General features: G+C 48.1%; 1 protein-coding gene across 1 annotated transcript in view; it reads left to right on the top strand.

Annotated features, from left to right (window-relative positions):
• Window positions 1-23,734, top strand: part of NUMBL (NUMB like endocytic adaptor protein) — a 266,566-nt gene that overhangs the window by 153,467 nt on the left and 89,365 nt on the right. The window lies entirely within an intron of this gene.

The following is a 23,734-nucleotide window of genomic DNA, read 5'->3' as shown; positions in this document are numbered from 1 at the left end:
GCTGTAATGAAGCAGAATGTGTAGAAACATACGGAAAGATTCTATCTTGTCTCTGTGGAGTGCAAAAAATAAACCTATTCTCTCTGCTTGTCATTAAACTATAGCAGAAAAAAACAAACCAAAGTTTTAGTTGCATTAAACAGCTGCTGCAAATCCCGGTAATCAGACCTCCTTTACCTTTGGCTGATGGCTCTGGCAGCAGGCACTGCAACATCAGAACTCAACTGTAATAGCTTATAAATAGTTGAGTTCCGACGTCTTTTCCTTATAATCGCAACTGGGTGCGTCACAAGTCACCGATTATAAAGAAGGTCGAGAGTGCTGTTTATACAGGAATTGCAGAATCCCATGTATTAGATATCATTGGTCAGTAACTAATATTTCCATGAAAAAAAACACAGAAACACACCATCCTGAGAAAAGCAAATTCTCTTAAGGGAATGAAAGAGTTACCAGCGGTGGTACACAGGGGGGCCAGAACAGTCAAATACAGGAACACTGGTCCCACCTGACTCTACCCGCTCCACTCCGTGCCTGACACCATCCCCAGGGCCAGTTCTTTCACCCATGGATAGAATTTGTGATTTTCCATCTTGAAGGCCAAGAACTGAATTTCAACTCTGTATCTCCATCTGAAACTGAGTTGATGTTATCATTTTATTTTTCCTGTGGGGCGACGCTCCTCCACCTTAGCGGATGAACTGCCGCTGGGCGTGGAGTGGTGTAGGGTGTTGTTGAGTGTCGTGGAGGGAGTGAAGGGGCATAGAGTGGAGTGGAGTGGAGTAGAGTAGAGTGGCGTACAGTGGAATAGAGTGGTAGAGTGTTGTAGAGTCTAGTGGCATAGAGTGTGGTGGAATGGCATAGAGGGTGTTGCGCATAGTAGTCTGTTGTATAGCAAAGTAGATTGTCATAGAGGGGAGTAGTGTAGGAGATTGGAATGGCATAGAGTGGAACGCAGTGGTGTGAAGTGGCATAGAGTTTATTGTAGAGGAAGAGTACAGTGGAGTAGTATCTCATAGAATAGAGTGTAATAAAGTGGCATGGAGGTGCATAGAGGGAGTGGCATAGTGTGGAGTAGAGTTTAATGGAGTAGAGCATCATAGAGTGGAGTATCGTAGAGTGTAATGTTGTAGAGTAGAGTAGAGTGGCCTAGAGTGGAGTGGTGGAAAGTATAGTGGTGCAGAGTATAGTGGTGCAGAGTAGATTGGCGTAGAGTGCATTGTTTTTTTTATTAAAGTGGTGCAGAGTGCTTTGGTATAGAGTGCAATGACTTACAGCAGAGTGCAGTGAGATAGAGTAGATTGTTTCAGAGTAGAGTGGAATGGTGAAAGTAGAGTGGACTGGTGCAGGGTAGACTGCAGAGATGTAGAGTAGACTGCAGTGGTGAAGAGTGAAGTGGCGTGGAGTGCAGTGGTGCATACAAAATTAGAGTGGAATAGAGTGTAGTGCCGTAGCGTGTAGTGGCATGGTATTTAGTGGTGTAGAGTGCATTGCCGTAGTGTGTTTTTGAGTGGCATAGAGTTGAGTGTTGCAGTGTGGAGTGGCATAGGGTGCATTGGTGCAGTGTAGTGGTGCAGAGAGCAGTGGCATAGAGTACAGTGGTGCAGAGTAGAATAGAGTGGCGTAGAGTGCAGTGTCATAGAGTGCAGTGGGGTAGAGTGGAGTAGCATGTAGTGGCATAGTGCACTGAGGCAGAGTAGTTGGCATAGACTGCAGTGGCATAGATTAGAGTGGCGTAGAGTGAGGTAGAGTGCAGTATTGTAGAGTAGATTGTTTCAGAGTAGAGCGAAGTGGCATGGAGTCGTGCAGGGTAGAGTGCAGTGGCATAGAGTAGCGACGTAGAGCACAGAGGCGTAGAGTTGTGTAGAGTACAGTGGCATACAGTTTAGCATGGCAGAGTGGCGTGGCATAGAGTTGAGTGGCACAGAGTGGAGTGGAGTGGCCTAGACTGGAGTGGTGTAGAGTGCGGTGGTGCATAGTAGAGTGTGGTAAAGTGCATTGCCATAGAGTAGAGTGGTGTAGAGTAGAGAGGCGTAGGGTGAAGTGGCGTAGAATGCAGTGTCATAGTGTGCAGTGGTGCATAGTAGATTAGAGTGGCGCAGAGTGCACTGGTGTAGAGTAGAGTGCAGTGGTGCAGAGTAGAGTGTCAGAGAAAGCAGTTGTATAGAGTGAAGTGACAGAGTGCAATGGTGTAGAGTGGCATGGAGTGCAGTGGTGTATAGTGGTGTTAGAGAGTTGAGTAGAGTGGCATAGATTGCAGTGGTGCAGAGTAGATTGGCATGGAGTGTATTGGTTTTGGGTAAAGTGGTGTAGAGTGCAGCAATGTAGAATAGACTGGCGTAGAGTAAAGTGGTGCAGGGTAGATTGCAGTGCCATAGAGTGGAGTGGCGTAGAGTGGAATGGCCCAGAGTGGCATAGAGTGACGTAGAGTAGATTGTTTCAGAGTTGAGTGCAGTGGTGCAGAGTAGATTAGAATGGTTTAGTGGATTGGTGGCATATAGTGCAGTGACGTAGAGTGGAGTGATGCACAGTAGAGCGGTGTAGAGTGTAGTAGCATACAGTGCATTGGTGTAGAGTGCAGTAGACTGGAGTAGAGTGGTGCAGAGTAGAGTGCAGTGGCATTAAGTGCTATGATGCAGAGTGGAATAATGCACAGTCTAGTGGCATAGAGTAGAGTGGGCCAGAGTAGAGTGAAGTGGTGTAGAGTGCTGTGGTGTATAGTAGAGTGGCATAAATTGCATTGGCATGGAGTGCAGAGGGGTAGAGTACAATGGTGCTGAGCAGAATAAACCGGAGGGGCAATTTGTACTTGAACCACAAAGACTGCTAGCCAGAAGTGACCCTCTGGCCATCGCAATACCCTAAAAGTTAACTTTTGTAGCCCCATGGCCACCTCCAGATTGTATAATGGACTTCCTGGGATGCTCTCTGCGAGTGTCCTAGAATACCCAACAGCGCCATGATTTGTGTGGCACTTACCGACAACTCGCATTTTATTTAATTGGGCGTTGGTCTTTTTGTCTTCTTGGTCCAGGGCAAATTTGGTCCTCTTTTCAGAACTCTGCCGACAAGGCCACACTTAGGAGTGAATGAAGAGCCATTTGTAAAATGCAAACAGCTGCTCCCATACAAACCTCGGTGCTAATCAAACTGAGGAACTAACAAAGAACCATATCCCTCTGAAGAGGGAGGTCTTATGGCCAGATTTAAAAGCCGATTCCATTGCGATCCCCTGTAAATGCTATGGCATGGAATTCCTCAGCCTAGTCGCCCACACGGAGAAAGATCTACCCCCTGTTCTAGCTTTGCGGATCTTAGGAATACATAAAATGCCCTGGCGAGGCCTGAATCTGTAACTCTGTAGTCTAGATCGCATTGTAAGTGGGCCCAGGGAGAAAGCAGTAGTGGAAGCATACAGCTTCCTCTGATAGGTATAGTGACCAGGCCTTTTTATGCGTGGCACTAACAGTGTGGGCTATGGAGTGACTCTGTGTGTCTGGACGTTCTAGGGCAGTATGCTTCCACCCCTCAAATTAATTTCATATCTCTAATTCACCACTAATCCTCTTTAGGTTCAGGAGTAGCGTGCTACTTGCTGAAAAGCGCTTTGACGCCTCCTCGGGGATGGTAAGCGCTATATAAATGCAATTACAATTGCAGTTGTAGTGTCTCTTTCCAGCTGGTGTTTTGGTGAGCAGGAGGCCCATTGTCTCTTCCAAGCATGCAGGGTAGCTGGTCTCTGTGTAATTAAACCGATCGATAGGGTATCAGCCCTTCCCTTCCTGTTTAGCCGCTAATTGATCTCAGGGGCTGCCTCGGTATTCTCGTGGCTGCTTGGATAATGGTTTCCTGAGAGTCCCCCCTCCCTGCCCTCGGTGTACTGTGTAAGAGGGTCTTGTCATTCAGACCCTACCCAGTGGCGTAGCTAGACCTACTGCCACCGAGATTGCCGCATGGTGCAAGTGAGGGGGGGGGGGGGGGTGGATGGCGACTGACGGAGTACTTGTTCAACGGGGGCCGAGGGGTGGTGTTAGTCGACAGACACGACTTGCTCACCTCCACCGCCCCCAAAAAGAGTACCGTCCCCCCCTTTAGCTACGTCACGGCCACACGTCAAGACATGCTGACATGATGTCGCTCCAGGGCTACTAAGACCACAGCCCCCTTTAGAGCCCCTGTTTCATGAATGTTTTGACACCGGATACTGTTAATATCCTACGAAGCTCAGTGCTTTGGTAATGTATGCCATCATGGTGCTGGCGCGGCTCCTGTTTCTAAAATAGAGAGCCGGAAGCGCTGAAACCGTAGTTCTCCGCCAAGCAGCTCCCTCTGGAATACCCGCCCCTGCAGGCGCTGCACAGAGCCTGGCGTTCTTGTCAAGGGTTTCAGCCTGCTTTCCTTTCACCATTGTGTTGCCATCCGCGGAGCGCCCTTCATTGTGCCAATTTTGAAAAAACAGAGGTTTGTTTAGAGACAGTGATGTTCCCGCATCTTAGGTTACGGTTATGTTTATAGTGCTTCCCGTACCTCTGCGAGGCCTGAAGCGCTTGACCTCATCCCACCTTGCAGAAATAATACCCTGTAACATCATTTATTGTGCCAGCAATTTTAAGGTTTCGGATGATCCCATGACGCGCAGCTCCAGCCGGGGGCGTTCCAATTAATACCCTGCAATATGGTTGTTTAGTCTTGTCGGATTAATTGATTGGAATAAGCTAAGGCAGAGGAGCGTCGCCCCACTGGCATGAAGCAGGAAAAAAAAGGAAAAATTAAAATGATAATATTGTAATGTTATTTTCCTTTCATTTTGTCCTCCTGCGGCAGCTTTTTGTGAGGGGTGGGGCTGCAGAGTACAGGAGGAGCGGTAGAACCCTCCTAAGTGCGCAATGACTGTTTGGTCTGCCCCCTCGAGCCGCCCAAAACAGTCATGTGCACTTTCCCTGTTCTCCTTGCAGGCTGCATTACAGCCTGCGCGGAGAACATACCCACCCCTCCAGCCCCTGGCTGATCCCTTATCACGGCGCTCAGACCAATCGCAATGCTGCATTGCAACATTGTGATTGGTCAGGGGAGCCTGGCTGTGACGGAGGGAGTCCGAGACGGAGGAGAGCAGGAGCGGAGACGCGGGACCCAGGGGCAAGGTAAGTGAATTATTTAATTTTATTTTACATTGTGCTCTGCGCCCCCGTTGTTCCCCCTTGCTGTTCCCATCCAACCCATTGTCCATCCCACCCCCTACTGCCCCCCCGCACACCAGCCCCGCCACCCGCAAGCCGTGCTGGCCGCCACTGTAAAGGACCTGCCACGATCTGCATGCTCTGCATAGTGAACTAGAAGCCCAGGACTGGAGTACTGGGAACTTGCCGTAGAGGGGTCACCTGGCACCTCATCATATGATGATAGCTCTAATCCTGGTTTCATTCTTTCTTTTCCATCCTGCTTTCGGTATGTAATTTGTTCATTGTGTACGCAGCTCTGACAGCAATATCCCTGGAGTGGGCTTTTAGATGCCAATATGAACACTCCAGCACACTACCTGATAATAGTAATGTTCTTGTACACTTCTCCAGTATGATAATGTCCCCTGGAACAATTTTGTTGTGCCTGCCCTCTTTTTCCCAGATCATGAAGCTGTAGAGACCACCAAAAAGTATTCTGTTTATTTTGCTTGCTTCACGCGCACTGCAAAACCCAGTTACTTCTAAGGCAAAGTCGGCTCTACCGTTGGAGCGTCGTCCCACATAAAATCCCCCCAAACCCCATGAAAAATAAAATTGTAATTTATTTCCATTTTACTTTTCATCCCCGAGCCAAGCGTTAGGACGGGGGCGGGGTCTCTGCTGAGTGACAGCAGCAGGGAGGCGGGTGGGTTGTCTATGCACTTATGTTTAAAGTGTGCATGTCTTTTTCAAGACGGCCAGAGGCACATGCTCACTTTAAACATCTCTAACCCAGCCGTCCTAAGACAGCTGGGTTAGAGTCCGTGCAGGCCTTCAGGACGCTGTGGAGCGCCGAGTGGGGCCACTCTCTCCAATCAGGGTGCTGCTCTCACAGCATGAGTGCAGCGCCCTGATTGGTCGAGGGAGTTCCAGCTTCCAGTTCTGGAGCGTAGGACGTCGTGTTCGCCCAGTACTTTTTTTGTTTTTGTGCTGGCGCCCACACGCCTCTCGCCGTAGATGCCAGCCGCTACTGTAAAGGTGCATGGGTTCGATATGCAAAAAAAACAAGGTTCTATTTGATTAGTACCAGACAGTTCGGCTTTGGTTACAGAAATCTCCTCCAGTCCTCTTCGACAAAGCATACAAGGGTGTAGGACATATTGTGATTGCAGTGGCCAGGACTCGGCCTGTTTGGAACCATGGGTTGGCCAGTTGTGGTTACAATGACCTAATCCAGTGGGCTTAACAAGGTATGTTGAACAGCATACATAGGCTGCATACGTGCTGCATGGGTTGATGGAGATTTAAAAGGGCTGGCGGGTACGTTGACTGAGTCCAGTAGGTGTTTGTGAGGAATGTTACACAGCAAAGGTAGTTGGCTAATGGTGGATGGATTCAGGGTGGTGGACCAGAGGTCTTATGTTTTGTTCTGAACTGCTTGGACTTGTCGGATTTTCCTGGGTAGGTTTTCCAGAGCTGACCCCATGAAGCATCCGTGTGTTTGTATCTAGTTGTAGGGATGACCAAATAACTCTCTTCTGGTGAGCGTACGTTGCATATACGGGCTCATTGGGCAATTATTCTTTGTAGATACATTGGCATGGTGCATTTTTACTTGAGGCAGAGAATCTTGAATGAGATTATGTTTTTTTTTTTTAAATGACATGAGCTTGTGTGCGGTTTGTACTGATCAGGATACCAGCGTCCATCTGAGGCATAGAGTTAGGCCTCCAAAGACTCCTCAACTCTCCATAATAGGTTGGGTGAGCAGTCAAGGCCTACGTCATTGGAAACAGATGTGACGGCTACAGTTAACTCGCACACACACCAATTATTACTTCAAAGTTCCTAAAATTATCATGCACAAAAATAATGGTAGCGTGGTAGATTCAAGTCTTTGCCCCTAATGGCTCAATAGAAGGTCACAATTGAGGCCTTGGTCCCTGTTCCGATTTGAATCCCTGTCTTGTGGCTTCACTTCTCATAGGAAACCATGGGCTAATGTCCTCCAGAGGTCCAGTGCCATTGACGACTGTAGGGACGTCCAGGAACCCTGAAAGTCTTTGAAGGCCAAGGGGTTTCTATGGGGTGAAATGATGAGTAAAGTAGTATCTGGGCCTGAGGTACTCACTACGGAGCATCTCTGAGAAATTTACAACTTGTTTTATCTATTGTAGCTAAGTAATCCCAAACAAAAGATAAACCAACCTTGCATAATGTCAGCTATTCCAGTTCCACGAAGGACCGCGTGGATAGCAGCGAGCACTCTTTGGGTGCAGGGGCTGGCTGAGTGCTGGGCCTGTGAGCAGCTCTGGAGGGTCAGGGGTCCTGCTGCTTGTGGACTCCTGCTATCCAGGCACCAGTCTCTTGGTCATCCCTCAAAAGCCCATTGCGGGGAATGAGCGCCCATCTCTTTTCACTCGGCCTCCAGGGTGATAGTACTCGAAATAGGTCTGGAATTGTTGGAAAAAAAATGTATAATATTCAGAGTGTTGGACTGCTTAAATGATCTAACAGAGGAACTCCATGTTATCACCTTGTATAAAAATGATTTTTATATCTTGTTGATTGATTAGCTGACAGGTGCCCGATCAGTTTCTTTCCCTCAAAGTCCTTTGATTATAACAGACATGTTGGTGGCTGTGCTCGCATCATGTCCTATGGAGGCAAGAATCCTGCCCGGGTGACAAAAAGGAAAAGACTGATACTCATTCGGTGATGCACAGGGGCATGCCAGTATCCTCTCAATAAAGACTTCAGGTGGCATGCCTGGCTGCTGTAGATCCATTTTAGAGGGACCCTTTTGTGGCCCACCAGCAGTTCTCTATGGTTGGTTGGAGATTTACCTTTTTAGTGACCACCATTATTGTATTGGTATTTATAAAGTGCTATCTTCCATCTTGTAGTGCCTCAGGCTCTTTCTGGGTGGCTCGTCCATGCAGGGAAAGGTTCGGTAAAAAGATAAAAAAGGCAGGATGTCCCAAAAGCATTGTGCCAATAAAATGTCACTGGCATCTTTTCTTGTTGTAATAATAACCTCAAACCGTGCACTGTGACAGAAATATCCTGCGCTTGCCGCAGCGCGCCAAGATCTCGCTGGCATTGTGCATTATGATCATGTCCGCGCCAATGGCCCCATGCCAGGTCGTATGCAGCCTGCTCTCAGTGCTGGGCTAAACACAACCTTTCTCAAATATTGACCTTCACTGGGCACACAGGCTGGTGCTGCCGGCACAACATTCCACAGAGCGGTTACTGGTGCATGCATAAATAATGATGTGTTTTGAGTAGCGCTTATTACCTCACTTCTGCAGTTTCTATGCACTGTTAGCTAGAGATAGAACGATCACACAATCTAGCAGTACTAAATGTACCTATATGGGAAGGACAAAAACCGGACTCTATCTGGCTGTATTCAGACCCCTGACCCTCGCATCACTGCAGATACTGAAGGCAGCATTCACTGGCATCTCCATCTCGTTGATGGCTGGGCGAGGACCTCAGATCCTGCAAAATACCCTTTTACCGTTCGCCTGTTTATGCTGTAGTAGACTAGGTGGCGACCATCCTCTACTGACGTAAGCACTCCAGGAGTGGGAGCCAGACAGGGCAGGGCAGCTGTACGGGAATGTCATGAGAGCAGCGCCAAAGTCTGTGTTTACATCACTGCCAAAGGGAAAGCTGCAGCGAGGATCCTGCCTCACATTTCCCGTCATTCCAACACGCCATTGCCCTCAGGTGCTGGATAAAATTCTCAGACCGCCCTAACTCACACGGTGCCGCTCTTTGCCAGGCATGCGTCATTTTGGCACGTGGAGAAGAGACTGGATCACATGGTGCACTGGATGCTGTTACACAGTAAGTTTTCCGCCAGTGTGTCGGGCCTGATGGCTGTACAGCCTTCTCCGGCCATAGCCCCCATTGCCTCGATTGTTCCGATGAGGGGCTTGAGTGACTGGTCATGGAGTTAAGTGCTCTTAATCCCCTTCAAGGAACTCATCACCCCTCACCCTTTCTCGGCTGCATCATGTGAGGATGGCTCCATTCTGAATTATGTACATTAGTTACAACGGCTCAAGATGGTCGCTTTCATAGGATACAATCGGTCTCATCAGCACAAGCTGTTCACGGCAAGGGCCTGCTTTTCTTTCATTTGGGCAAGAAATTTGTTCCAAAGTCCTCCTCTTGGTGCTTCCACTATGATCTTCTGAGAGAAGGAAGGCAGCAGTTTCTCCGAAATAATGAGACGGGAGCTGTTGTAATCTTTCTTCTCCTTTCAGTTATCATTCGTCCTGGCCCCCTCATGGTCCTGAAAGAACCTCACCATGTTATGCCACCAACCTTCATCTTCTAGACCCCTGAGCCATTGGCGACAAGGGCTCAAGATGGTGCTGACTTTTGAAGAAACACATTGCGTTTTCAGATGTCCCCTGCTGCTTTTGCTTGATTATATCACGAGATTATGAACAGTGCAGCCCGCAACGGTTGATATCAAGAGAAGAATGTATTCAATAAATAAATGACTCGAAGGATTGCTCCTCGTTACGCAGCACGTTCTATGAGGGCTACTGCTCGGTGTGCTGAGCGAGCCCTCAGAACTGAGTGAGTGCTCAAACGCTTACACAGAGAAGGTCTACTGAACGTTGGGGGTGTGGTCGCCTACCTGCAGAGCCAACCCAAGAGGTAGACTTCCATTAAATGAGTGAGTTTGTAGTTAAATCAGTCAACTGGCTGGTTAACGTGCCTGGTGTTTTGACGTTGTGGTTCCACGGCCTGAGGTTGCCTTAGTTACACCTGGCACAGAACTGCTGTTACAGGCATTTAATGATCGGATGAACGGAAACAGGATGATGGTAAAATGGAGTGTTCTAGATTGTGGCATGGAAAGGTTATCCAAACTGGGAAGTATGGGCAACCGTAAGCTCGCTCCTGCATTGGGTGTGCTATTAAATGCGGTCCCAGGTACAGAGAGGTAGCCGCTTGACTTGGGGTAGTATAGTGGGATCCTCTGGCGAGTGATCTCTAGGCAACGAACAGTTACAAATTAAATTCAGCCCTTGGGATGCTGCAGGTATCGCCCATCACACCGGCACTGACCCTTACATTGAGAGGGGTACGCAACTCTACAAATTCTGTCAGCGTCACCAGAGCTCTTGTATGAATACTAAGCCAGCCCTCCATTCTCACAACACAAATGACTGGCACACACCCTCACGATCAGTCCTGCACTCGCACTTCAAACATTTTTACTAAGGATACAGAAGTGTAAGTACTGTAATCTTGGTGGAATAACGAGTCCAATGGGAATCCTGTGGAATACCTTGCCAACTACACTTAAAACTGAACAGGAACATATTAAGTTCATCAACGGGTTTAAAGCCTGACTCTAGGAAATATGCTTTTTTTTTAGGAATATGTTCTTTCTTCCCAGATTGCTGCTTTTTTAAATAAATAGTCGTATAAATAGATACGACTGTACTACAGAATGCTTGGAGACCATTCAATAACTGTAAAATCCATTCCATTTCTATGTTTGTGTCTGACACTTGCAGCATTCATGGGAAACATATTCTATGCTATGCCAACTGACTTATTGAAAGGGCTGTGGGTCAGCCTCCTCTGCCTTGGAACATTCAGCCATTGGCTTGTGACATAATCAGTTCTATTTCTGATAACACAGGAGACTACTTTGGTGTCAAATATTTTTTTTGGCCTGTTTGGTATGTCCTTCACCTCCATTGGACTGCATGCGGGATGGTTTTACTATCTGCGAGCGGACAGTAGCCCGGAGGAGTGGAAAATGGGTGCTCGAAGAAGAAAGCAACTTTTTAGGTCTGCCCTACCAGACATCACAGGCTTTGGGTGGTGTGCGGCTCTGGCATGTCTCTTACTAATGGGCTAAGTGTTCTTTGCACCGTGCAAGAAAGGCGGTGGGAACCCATTAACCTCATGCAAACCTTGGCACTAAGCCTGCTCTGAGGTCCCATTGGCTGGCACTTTCCTCTCTTGAGGCGGCTTTCACCCTCCACATGAGTGGATAGGTGCCTTCTGCCTGGGGAGTCACGTAGCTGCCAAGAGGCCCCATGTCAAGTGTCTGTGATCCTATTCCCGGGCTTTTAAGCAACAATCCTCTGCATGCTGGGACTTGAAGGCCCTTGTGTATAGGGAGAGAGAAAGGGGAAAGTTCTACTCCATGCATACAAAGTGCAATGGTATGAGCCAAAACATCATCACTGACTCTACTGCTCGCTCTTGTACATGTGGAAAAGAAGATGAGGGAACAGGCTGAATCTAGGATCGCCGCGCGAGCAGAATCCGATTATCCGAGTACACAAGTGCAGTGTATGATGCACTACTTTGATGTGAATAACGTGACACGATCATTTAGTTAATTTTTCCCATATTCTATATTCAACAATCACCACCTCCTTAACTGATTGTCAGTAATAAAAAGTAAACACAAGCATTTCTATCGATGTGTGCCAGTGGTCGGCACAGCGTGCCACTGTACCCTAGAAATGTGATTTGTAGTATTTCTTTGGAATCAAACTTGTTATGAGTAAACCCGGGCGAAATGTAAATTATTGTAATTTGCATTATTTGGGGAATTTTGCATTATACTTGTTATACGAAATTCCTGAATTTACGCCATTTCGCCACATCATTTAATTCTGGACCATTCGTGGCAAAATTTCACTGCAAGTAGGCGGGAAAAATGTGAACAACCAGAACACACTTAGTGGTTGCTCGCCCTGTTGTATTTTTCGTGCTTTTTATATTGCAAAATGTATTATTCTCTCAATTTTCGACATGTGCACAGTAATAGATTTGCAGTTCACGTAGTTAAATGTAATTTTGATAATTTCCCCCAAAGTTTGCTAATTACTCAAAAGCAAATTACTTGAATTTCTCATTCCCTTTCATTAAGGTTCTGATGCCTCTGAGATCTGTCGGCACAGGGAACATTCTTGGCCCCTCAGGTTAGGAGACCTTCAGGTTGTAAGCGGCGTATTGATGTCCTAAATAGTAGAATGCCAATACAACGACTTAAACATTTAAAAGCTGATTCTGAGAGTAAAAAAGCCTGAGATAGGTGTTGAAGTGGGACGCAAGGGGACTTAACACTGCCTGAAAAAATGTGTTATTTATTATAGAGCTCCAGAAACCTAGCGTATTTAGTGACCAAAATATTTTCTGTGTGAAAAACAAGCCAAGGGCATTGGAAACTTGTCGATTTATAAGGCAGAGATGTCCCTTCTAGGGTCTGGGTAGAGACCTGTCTTCAGTGGTTCTGGTAGAGATGGGCCTTCAGGGGTTTTGTTAGAGATGTGCCTACTTCTGGTCATGGTAGAGACGTGGCTTCGGGGGTTCTGGTAGAGACGTGCCTACTTGGGGTCCAGGTAGAGACATGCCTTCGGGGGCTGCTGGTAGAGACTTGCATACTTGGGGTCCTGGTAGAGACGTGCCTTTGAGGGTTCTGGTAGAGACGAGCCTTCGGGGGTTCTGGTAGAGACGAGCCTTCGGGGGTTCTGGTAGAGACGTGCCTTTGGGGGTTCTGGTAGAGAGGTGCCTTTGGAGGTTCTGTTACAGTCTTGTCTTTTGGAATCCCTACAGGAATCCTTGTAAACATGCCCACGGGATCCTGGTAGAGATGTACCTCGGGGTTTCTGGTAGAGATGTGCCTTCGGGCATTCTGGTAGAGATGTGCCTACTTGGGGTTCTGGTAGAGATGTGCCTACTTGGGTTCTGGTAGAGAGGTGCCTTTGGGGGTTCTGGTAAAGATGTGCCTACTTGGGGTTCTGGTAGAGATGCGCCTACTTGGGATCCTGGTAGAGACTTGCCTTTTGGAATCCGTACTGGAATCCTTGTAAACATGCCCACCGTGGTCCTAGTAGAGACATGCCTAGCGTCTCCGAGGTTCACTGTCACACTGCCTGTGGCAGATGGCAGGCTCTTGTTAAACCAACACTGATAGTTGGACCAACCCCTATCACTAGACAGAGGAAGTGCATTATGCACTGTGCCATTGAGTTTTAGTGAGGACCGAGAGCTGGGTTTTGTTGTCTATTTCTATGTTTTCTTTCTGACAAGGCAGTCAGCCATTTTCTGTGTGTGAGACAGTGAATGGGTCCATGTAGTCCAGACTATTCTGTCTCCCTGGTCTCCTGTGGATGCTGGCTGGCAGTGCAGCATCTCACCTCGGTATGGTTCCAGGGAGCAGCATATTGTAATAGGTTCTGCGGGTGACCGTGTGCTTGGACACGTGTGATGTTGCCTATAACCATACATATCTGATTAATGTCCCAGTATTGTGTTAAAATGATTCTGGCAAGAGGTTTCTCAAAGTCATGCTCGTTTTTGGTGTTTTGGTAGAGGTTAAGCATTATATCAGTAAGACCAAATAATACGATTTTTAATCGTGATTTTACATTTTAAGCACATTTGGGGATTCGCAAAATTCCATGGTGATAAGCGGGGAAATCCATTCAAATTGTAGGTTTCCGCACACACTCCTGGTCCCCCATGCTTTTTATAGTAAGTTGTCGACGTCCGGGGTTAGTATGATGAAAATAAGCTCCATTAGTGTGTTTTCTCCTACTACGTAATAATGCATTTTGAGCATCATCACGAAATGTGACAAGATACCCTTAACCCTTCTGCCCTGAGAAAGGATGTACTGTTACTCTTTGCAGGTGTAACTTTGCTGTATAGAAAATGAGATGCAGAACATTTGAGTGTGTGGGTGTTCTAACCATGAACGCGTGAGTTTGTGGGTGTCAAACATTTTGCTGGGTGGCCATTTTATCTTGGTCCTGAATGGTGAAATTCACAGAAAGAATTCTTAATCCATGAGTAGAAATGGCAACTGATTCATTAATAAGGATCAGTGTACCTCTGCAGATAAGTCATAAAACTTCGTATTGTAAGCAAGAAAACAAGTGTATATAAAAGAACTACACACACACCCCTTTTAGAAGCATGGACAAAGTGCTGAGTCTGTAAAATAAAAACAAAATATTATCATACATATAAATATATTAATATAACTGACTGTAGTGAAGTAAATGAAGATCAGGTCCACGTAGGTTCTTGTAATAACAGGTATTTATTGAGTAAGATGGTACAAGGTGGTAATTGTAAATATTAAGATGAATCCAAATGATAAAACCCCACCAGGCGCTGTAACCTTTCAGCTCAGTCCCAAAGTCCCAACTGACTAGAGCTAAGAATCCAACATTCGAAATATGTCATCATGAATAATCACATTCCAAATGATGACAGCAGTGAATAAGCTGGAAAGCCAACACTACACATCTACCCCTTTTATACATTTTGCAATTGCAACCAAAACTTAGATGTGAACAAAGGAATTACAAATAATAACAATGAACATATGAAAGAAAAGTAGAAACGGGTAAGAAGGAAAATGAATGAGGAAAAGTCTAAATATAAGAATAGTTGAACGCAAGTGGTGATAAATGAAGAAAGAATTAAACTGAGAAGATTTGAGAGAGTAATGAGGAAGGTGAATAAAAGGAAGGAAAAAAAATAAGAAAGAGAACACATCCTCTCTTTAAACACAAAAAGGAAGAGGTAATACAAAGGTGGAAAAAATAAGAAAGAGAACGCATCCTCTCTTTAAAAGTAAGAATCCAACATTCTAAATATGTCATCATGAATAATCACATTCCAAATGATGACAGCAGTGAATAAGCTGGAAAGCCAACACTACACTGGCCTACTAAATTTGGAACCAAGGGGTGAATAACATTTGTCAGTTTCACTTTTTTTTTTTGCCCAAGTAATTGTAATTTTGTATCCTTCGGTTTCTTAAGGATTAGCCCAGTGGCCCCATGCCCTGTGGGTCATTGCCTACCACGTCTAACTGTTTAGGCATTGACGCTTTGAATTATGGGTTTTATGGTTTTACTTTTACCATTGAAGGCACGCTTATCCATTCCCGGCTGTTAACCTGTTCTGTGCCCATGACGAGATTGTCTCGTCATGGAGCACAGTCGCGCTGTGCCCATGACGAGACTATCTCGTCATGACACCCACCCACTAGGGAAGCGCCAGGCACAGGAGGGGAAAAGGCCTGGCACCCAAGGGGTTAAGTACTGATGTCTAAAAGCCAGAATAGGCGGGAGGTGTTATCCATGACAGTGGGTCACTTGAGGAATTCAGATGTGTATTTTGACCATATTCTTTTTCCGTTGCAGACTACAGGTTTAACACTCTTGACTGTTTGCGATTTGTAGCTCAGCAGGTTGGTTTTCACAGAGATCTTGGCTTTCTCAGTTCAATGATGTGTAATTTATTCGGCGCACGTTTTTCCAGTGCTTTGTGATCTGTAATCGTGTTGATACCGTTCTAGAACCTTGGACTACTACTCCCAGAATGCAAAGAATAAACCAGCTGAGCTACTTGATCATGGGCCTGTGAAAATTGAGGGGACTGTGTTTTCAGGCTCTACTTCAGTAACTGATGTATGCTTAATGATTAGGCAGGTTAAATGTGGTGTTCTGGTGTCAACAGGCGTCGTATTTTACGCACAGTGTCCGTGTCCTGATATTGGTAGGTTCCACAATACAATAACATGCCATCCTGGTTCAACAATCTCCTGGTGTTTACAGGCGCCATATTGTGCCATTTAGAGCATATTACACCGGTCGAACTCACTTATTCCCGTTTTGCTGGTGCAGAGGCATCTAATGGTGGCTCTGGCAGATTCGGACTGCGACATGATATCAGCCCGGACACCAAAATATAAGTGGCCCATATTAGCGAATTATATAGCCAAAAAAGGTCCCATTTTTGGCAAATTGGGGCAGTTTTGAACTTGTGAAGACTTGCTGTATATGTGTTTGCAAGGTATGGAAGTCGGCATGCACATGTGATTGCTACAGGCAATGTTTGTTTTAATATCAGGGAAATTGACGGTAAAAACAGACCCAGCAGGCCATAAAACAAAAGCCCACACACTGACCCTTCAGACCAGCCCCCCGGCACTGCCTGATTGCCCTGTAGACCAGCCCGACCCAGGGCTCCGGCGGTACCCTGCAGTGGTTTCAAGTGGCTGCAGGCAGCCTCCCTGTCAGTACTGCCGCTGTCAGTGACACATGGCGCATCCCATGCCACCGCCCGAGATAGCTTGGTTTTGCTTCGCCTCTGCGGCCTCTGGACATGGACTACCGGGATGAGTCAGCAGCCGCGACTCGAGCGGAAGAGGCGGTGCCCCAAAACATCCTGAATGCAACACAATGGAACAGGGCTGCTTCTGACCAGAATCGCACCCACGGGGTATACTAATGTGGAATAATATTTCCAGGCTAGACTGTTTGGCAGCAGAATAAATGTTCATTCAATAGATTTTAAATGACTTGTAGGAAAATGTCCTTTGTGCTTCTTGTTAAATCGCTCTGCTACAAAATTGTCTTTTTTTTTAGCTACAAAGTGAAAAGCATTTTCCTTTCCAGTGGGTAATAAATCTCACAGCTGCTCACATTGCACTCTAAGTGGAATGTATAGCAAATTCGATCTCCGATGACTACTCTTGCACCAGTACTGTTTGAAGAAATATACTTTCTCTGGTTTTATCCAAGTTGGATACACTCACGCAGTCCGGTGACCTCATCTTTAGATGGGTGAGAGTGACACCAAAGACAGGAGGCCCTCCTGTTCTATGAATGGCACCTGTGGTCGACGAGATTTGTACACCTTACTGCACATTTATCACCACTGTTCCATTCATGTTTAAAACTGCAGCTCCAGGCTAAATATAAAGCATATACTCAGTTGCATATAGTGTAATCTGCTATTCTACTCTGCTCATCTGCATACTTGGGTTTATGCAATTGCATTTATTCGGTTTTCTAAAAAATGTGTCTAATCAAAACCAGGATGCAATGGGTTAAATATGTTTCTGCAAAGTAAAATCCCTCAAGAGAGAACTGATTATAGGGGGAGTTGTTTCCATGTTAAAGTTATTGTTACATATAATCTGTAAGGCAGCGAGACGTGTTTTCCTCACCACACATTTGCTGCACTCTCGTAATTATGTACATTTTTCTAATTGACTGTTGTAATGTGTGTTTATTCGTATAATTGATCTATATAACGTTATTGGGTCATATTTATTTTCACTGCTATGGCGCATGTGTGTATCTTTGTGTGTGTATATATGTATTTGTGTGTGTGTGTGTGTATATGTATGTGTGTATTTTCAAAAGTTGACTTATTATGGGCAGTGTAGACTTGTATCGACTGGCAAAGTAAACACAGAAGTTATTTCTGTTATTTACATTTTTTCCATACCTGAAGTTTATAGGTTTCTTGGGAGGGAGAGAGAGAGTTTAGAACTCAAGCAGTCTTTGGGCTGCCATAGTGACCTCTTGGGAAAAATATCCCTTGTCCGCTTTCCTGTTAATATATATATAGACCCGTCCAAATGAATGGACTATGCCTTCCTTTGGACCAAAGAGCACCCTGCATGTTTGCATGTTTGCCCAGAGCCATGCCTAAGAACTTTTTTATTGATAACATACTGTTAAATGATGTTGAAATTATGACTGAATTGTCAGATGTAGTAACAACAGATTCATTCACCCAAGCTGTCAAAGACGGCGGCTCCCCAAAGGATGCCAAACCACAGCAGCAGGAGAGACTCCAGTTCCACAGTTAGAACATTCATGTAATCAAGCGGGAAACGTTGCATGATGTGATACGAAAGAGAATATGTACATCTGAAGTACAAAGCACATTATTTACCAGTAGAGGACAATATTCATTTGATGCTATGAGTCTGAGATCTAGATTGAACACTCATAAGCTAACTGGGATACTCTGAAAGAGACACGTTAGTGATAGATTCCTTACCTTAGAATATCCCTAGGCGTCAGACTGGATACGGAGAGTTTTCATCAGCAGTACCCCTGTGCATTGGTAGGCGTCGTCGTGCAGCTCCGTTTACGTCGTTGGCGTCGTAGTCACCAAGATGACGTCATTGGAGCTACTTAGACGTGCCCACACACGCTGATGTCAGTTCTTTCTTTTTCCGCGCCACCAAGTACTCCTAGTCAATAAAATTGACTTGTTTATGACACTTGTATCTTGTTTTTGTCGACTATTCGACTTTTGGTGCCCTGGTTTATGTCCTGTTGGGACTGCCGTCGGACCATGTCGGTGACGGACCCGCTCAACGTGTGTCTCTTCTGCTTGGGACACGCCATCTCCCCGAGATGTGCCCAGATTGTCAGGTCATGGCGCAGACGACTTGCGGGGGCGTTCCTGGTAGTTGTTGGAGGCCCGGCACTTGGTACCGCGCCACTCAAGGTCCCACTCCCGTGGGAGGTCGAGGGATTGCCGGCGCAGCCGACACCATTGTTCATCGGAATCGGGGACAGGTAAGTCACAAGCGCCATTAAAGGTCGAAGGAGCGGCGTCGCTCTTCGTCTACCCCTCACCGGTCGTGGGACTCGGTGGAGGGTGCGGGTGGTCACTCCCCCGCGGCTCCTTTGGGACCTCCATTGTTGCCTGCTGCTTACCCGCATTGTTTGGGACCGTACGTGCCTCCAGAAGAAGTACAGGTACTTCTGTCGACCATGGGCCATTTCTTTGTCCCATTGGGTCCCTCCGGAGCCTCTTTGGGCCCCGCAGAGCCCTTGGGTGGTTCTGCCCCCGTGCTGCCGCCTTTGGCCCCAGTTACGCCGGCAAGATACCCCCGTGCCTCCACCATTGGCTCCAGCCTCGTTGCTACCGCTGTTGGCTCCGGCCTCGGTGCTGCCGTTGGTTCCGACCTCGGCGCTGCTGTTGGCTCCGCCCTCGGCGCTGGCCTCGGTGCTGCAGTTGGCTCCGGCCTCGGCGCTGCAGTTGGCTCCGGCCGTAGCACTGCCGGAAGCCTCGGTGCGGCAGTTGGCTCCGGCCTTGGCACCGCCTTTGGACCTGGCATCGGCACCTGCCTCAGCGCCACCTTCAGATCCGACATCGGCTCCGGCCTCGGCGCTGCCTTCGGATCTGGCATCGGCGCCAGCCTCGGCGTCGTTGCCTCCAGGGCTGGATTATATCGAGCCTGCCTTGTCCTGCCTCCAATTCCTATTCCTGACCAAAGAGGGGTACTAGGAGGGGTCTGAGGACCTTCTCGCAGCTCGCTGTAAGGATGATCTACAGTAGATTGACAATATGGAGGATTCCAGCAAGCTGGAATTATCTCCACACCCTGATACTATGTCCCCCTCCTCCGTAGCTACAGAGGTGGTGGGTTATTTCTGTGATATGGCGTAGGGGAGGCTCCTAACCTCAAATTCCCTACAGCGCCTATCGGGGCAATGCTCCTCAGTGCAGTGCTTCAGCAGCGGCCTCCTCTACAGGGCTGCTACTACCCTTCAATAACGCACTTTAAAAGTCAAACAGGGGCGCCTTTGCATGCAAGGCAACCCCAGTTTCATCGCACAGCACCTACCGTCAGAGTGTCTAGTGGTCCAGGGCTCTGCTTCTCCAAGGGCCTTTTGGCCCTCTATTCCAACTATGTGTGGACATGGTGGCCCAGGTGCTGCCACAGTGTCTAGCGGAGGCTTGGGAAGGTGCTCTCTCAAGCAATTGCTGAGGGCAAAATGCGGCGGGATTCACCATCCATTATGCTCTTGACCCCGCATCCTCCATGGGCAGAGCAATTTGTATAACAGCAGGGTGGGTCCCAGGGCTAGCTGGCAGATCAGTCTACCGCCACCCCTACCACCGCTGCCTCAAAACCTTCCTAGTCTGCGGTTTCAGTCCGCGGTTTCAGGCCCACCGCATGCCAAGGGGGCGGCTGAATTCGCCAAAACCTCCCCCACTGGCACGCCATCACTTTACACAGGTGGGTTCTGTGAACAGTCCGAAGGAGCTACTCCTCCCCTTCGAGACTACTCCTCCTGCTCTACCACGTCAGTACCACCGCATGTCGGGGGATCACATGACACTTTGCAAACAGGAAGTTGCGGCACCCTTGGCATAGGGGGCCATTGAGCGTGTTTTAGACCTTCGGAACGTCACTCGTTTCCTAGATCTGCAAGACTGGATGGTAGCGTTACACTTGCAGGACGCCTACCTTTCACGTCCTACCGTCCCACCGGCATTACCCACGGTTCACAGCTGGCCACGAGCACTTTCAGTTCACCGGGCTCCCCTTTGGGCCTTTCCAGCGCCCCTCAGGTGTTCCCTAAAAGTCCTGGAGGTGGTCGCAGCTCGTCTGCACAGATCAGGGGTTTAAGCCACCTCTATCTCGACAACTGGTTGTTGAAGGCGTGCTCGCCCCAGGCAGTCGTCTCCTGCCTAGGGCTGACCTCCTGCATTTGCTGGGGTTCTCCATCAACGTGCCGAAGTCGCATCTGATTCCCTCTCAGACGCTCCTCTTCATCGAAGCGGTTCTGGACTCAGCGCACTTTCGGGTTTGTCCTCCTGAACAGAGTGTCCAGGACACTACGGCTATGATTTCGATCGTTCAGCCCTTGTCCTGGGTTTCGGTCAGGAAGACACTGAGGCTGCTGGGCCTCATGGCCTCCTGCACCCTGCTGATCAATCATGCCAGATGGCATATGCGGGCTCTGCAGTGGAACCTGAAGTTCCAGTGGACGCAGCATCAAGGACACCTGTCCGGCTACGTCCTGATCTCAGAGGGCACTGCACAAAACTTGCAGTGGTGGTTCACTGACCAGCGTTGGGTCAGCGGCAGGTCCCTCCCCCTTCCCCAACCAGAGCACACAGTGGTGACGGACGCGTCCCTCCTGGGATGGGTCAGCCACATGGGGGAGGCAGAGATCAGGGTTCTCTGGTCTCAGGCGGAGTTCAAGCGCCATATCAATCTTTTGGAGCTCAGGGCTATCCACTTGCACTGAAAGCATTCCTTCCCTCTATCAAGGGGAGAGTAGTGCAGGTGTTCACCGCCATGTGGTACTGCAACAAGCAAGGCGGGGTGGGGTCATGGACCCTATCTCAAGAGGCTCTGCGTCTCTGGACATGGCAGAAACATTAGGGCATTTTCCTGGTGGTTCACCACTTGGCAGGACCTTTGAACGCCAGGGCGGCCGCACTCAGCCGTCTGTGCATAATGGGTCACGAATGGCGTCTTCACTCGGAGGTGGCGCAAGGTCTCTTTCACCTGTGGGGAGAACCTTGGTTAGATCTATTCGCCGCCGAAGAGACCGCGCAATGTCCGCAGTTCTGCGCGTTTGAGTTTCCAAGGCGTCCCTCACTCGGCGACGCTTTTAGTCGCGAGTGGAGTTGCGGTCTGTTATACGCCTTTCCGCCTATACCACTTCTGCCCAGAGTGCTGAAGAGGTTCAGGCGCGATCGGGCCCACGTCATTCTTGTGGCACTGGACTGGGCTCGAAGGATTTGGTATCCCGAGCTACTCAGTATGAGCGTGAATCTCCCAATCCACCTGCCTCTTCGGGAGGATCTCCTGTCGCAGCACCAGGGGACAGTCCTCCACCGAACATGCCAGCCTTCACCTCCTTGCGTGGAGATTGAGCGGCGACAGTTGATTCCATTTGACTTACCTCCTGAAGTCTGTAATGTGATTCTGGCAGCCAGGCGTCCCTCAGCGAAAACTGTATACGCCTGTCAGTGGAACAAGTTTGAGGCATGGTGCACAGCAAAAGCTGTAGATCCCCTTTCTGCCCCTCTTTCTGAGGTCCTATTGTTCTTTCTCTCTTTGGCCCAGCAGGGCTCTGCTCTGGGCACTTTCTGCTCTTTCAGCCTTTCTCAGGCTGCCTGATCGGCCCTCTATTTTCAAGTCCCCTGTTGTCTAGATTTCTCAAAGGCATTACTCACCTTTTCCCTCCTATTCCTTTTGTGATGCCTCAGCGGGACTTGAACCTGTTTCTCACATACTCACTGTGCGCCCCCTTTGAGCCTCTTCATAACTGTCCTTTTCGGTTCTTAACTTTGAACACTGTCTTCCTGGTTGCTATCACCTCCGCTAGGCGTGTGAGTGAGCTCCAGGCTCTTTCATGTAAACCTCCTTTCCTGGCGGTTCATCCGGACAAGGTTGTGCTTCAGTCACGTCCCTCCTTTCTACCAAAAGTAGTCGCTGCCTTTCATCTGGGGCAAACTGTCTCTCTGCCCACTTTCCTTCTGCCTCCGCGCCCTTCCAGAGAGGAAGTGAGGCTCCACCGTCTGGACCAAATGTGTGCTTTCATTCTGCCTCGACCGCGCACAACCATTCCGGGTGGATGACCAGCTCTTTGTTGGCTACATGGGCGCCAAGAAAGGCTGGGCTGTGCACAAGAGAACTATCTCCCGCTGGGTTGTCTTGTGTATTCAAGCCTGTTACTCTTTGGCTACAAAGGAGCCTCCGGTAGGGTTGCGCGCCCATTCGACCAGGGCAACGGTGGCTACTACAGCATTGGGACGCGGTGTCCCACTGCGTGACATCTGTCGGGCGACTACGTGGGCCTCGCTGCACACTTTCACTAAGCTCTAGTGCCTTGACAGTCAAGTCCGGAGAGACTGCTTCATTGGCCGTTCGGTTCTCCGTGACTTTCTGGTGTAATCTTACTTCGCAGACCCACCACCTGGGTTGGTATTGCTTGGGTATGTATTCTAAGGTAAGGAATCTATCACTAACGTGTCTCTTTCAGATGCACAAGTTACTTACTTGTGTAACGATATATCTGTAAGAGACATTAGTTAGTGATAGATTCCTTACTGCCCGCCCATCCTCCCTGTTCTGCGAACTGGTCTCTAGGGTTGAGGTCATCCCTTTCAGGGCCCTAGTTTTAATGCACCAGTAGTCTGTCTCTGGCATGGCTCTGCGTTTCCTGGCGCGGAAAGTCATGTACAGAACTGACGTCGGCGCGCGGGGGCACACCTAAGTAGCTCCGACGACATCATCTCGGCGACTACGACGCCAACGACGTACACGGAGCCGCACGACGACGCCTACTGACGCGCAGGGGTACTGCTGACGAAAACTTTCCGAATGCAGTCTGACACCTGGGGATATTCTAAGGTAAGGAATCTATCACTAACTAATGTCTCTTACAGATTTATCGTTACACAAGTAAGTAACTTGTGCTTTAAGGATGGCGGTTCCTTTCTGGCAAGCCCCCTGATTGACTACATTGAAAAGGACCTTGTAAGCTATATGGGTGGAGAAGAGGCGAGTGGTACGTCATTCAATCATCAGTTCACTCCGGTGCAAGGATTTTCAGAGCCATTAAACAGGATCCTTTTTGTAGGTTTTTTTGTTGCAGGCTAGCACCCTCTTGTGGCCATTTGTGGTGATGCTAGGAGGCATCTGCCTACAATTGGCCATAATGTAATGCAGGCCTCAGATGTGACAGAAGCCCTCCACTCAGTGTTTGTGCCATATAAATTGACATATGTACAATTTTTTTCGATTTTGGAGGCAGACATTTGAAAGAGCTAGCAGACGGGTTTCCAGCAGATGTGTACTCTATATTGGCGTCCTGTGATAGTTGCTGAGATCCCAAGCTCGATTTGACGGGCTTCTGGGCGGCTCTCTCAGGTTGACCACGGTTTGGATACCTGTTTGTATTTTTTGCAGCGCATGCACAGTTTTCTCAGAAGCCACT

Source organism: Triturus cristatus, chromosome 9, assembly GCF_964204655.1.
Source record: "Triturus cristatus chromosome 9, aTriCri1.1, whole genome shotgun sequence".
Classification (NCBI taxonomy): domain Eukaryota; kingdom Metazoa; phylum Chordata; class Amphibia; order Caudata; family Salamandridae; genus Triturus; species Triturus cristatus.
The sequence above is the reverse complement of the archived record's forward strand: the minus strand, read 5'-3'. Positions and strand labels throughout refer to the sequence as shown.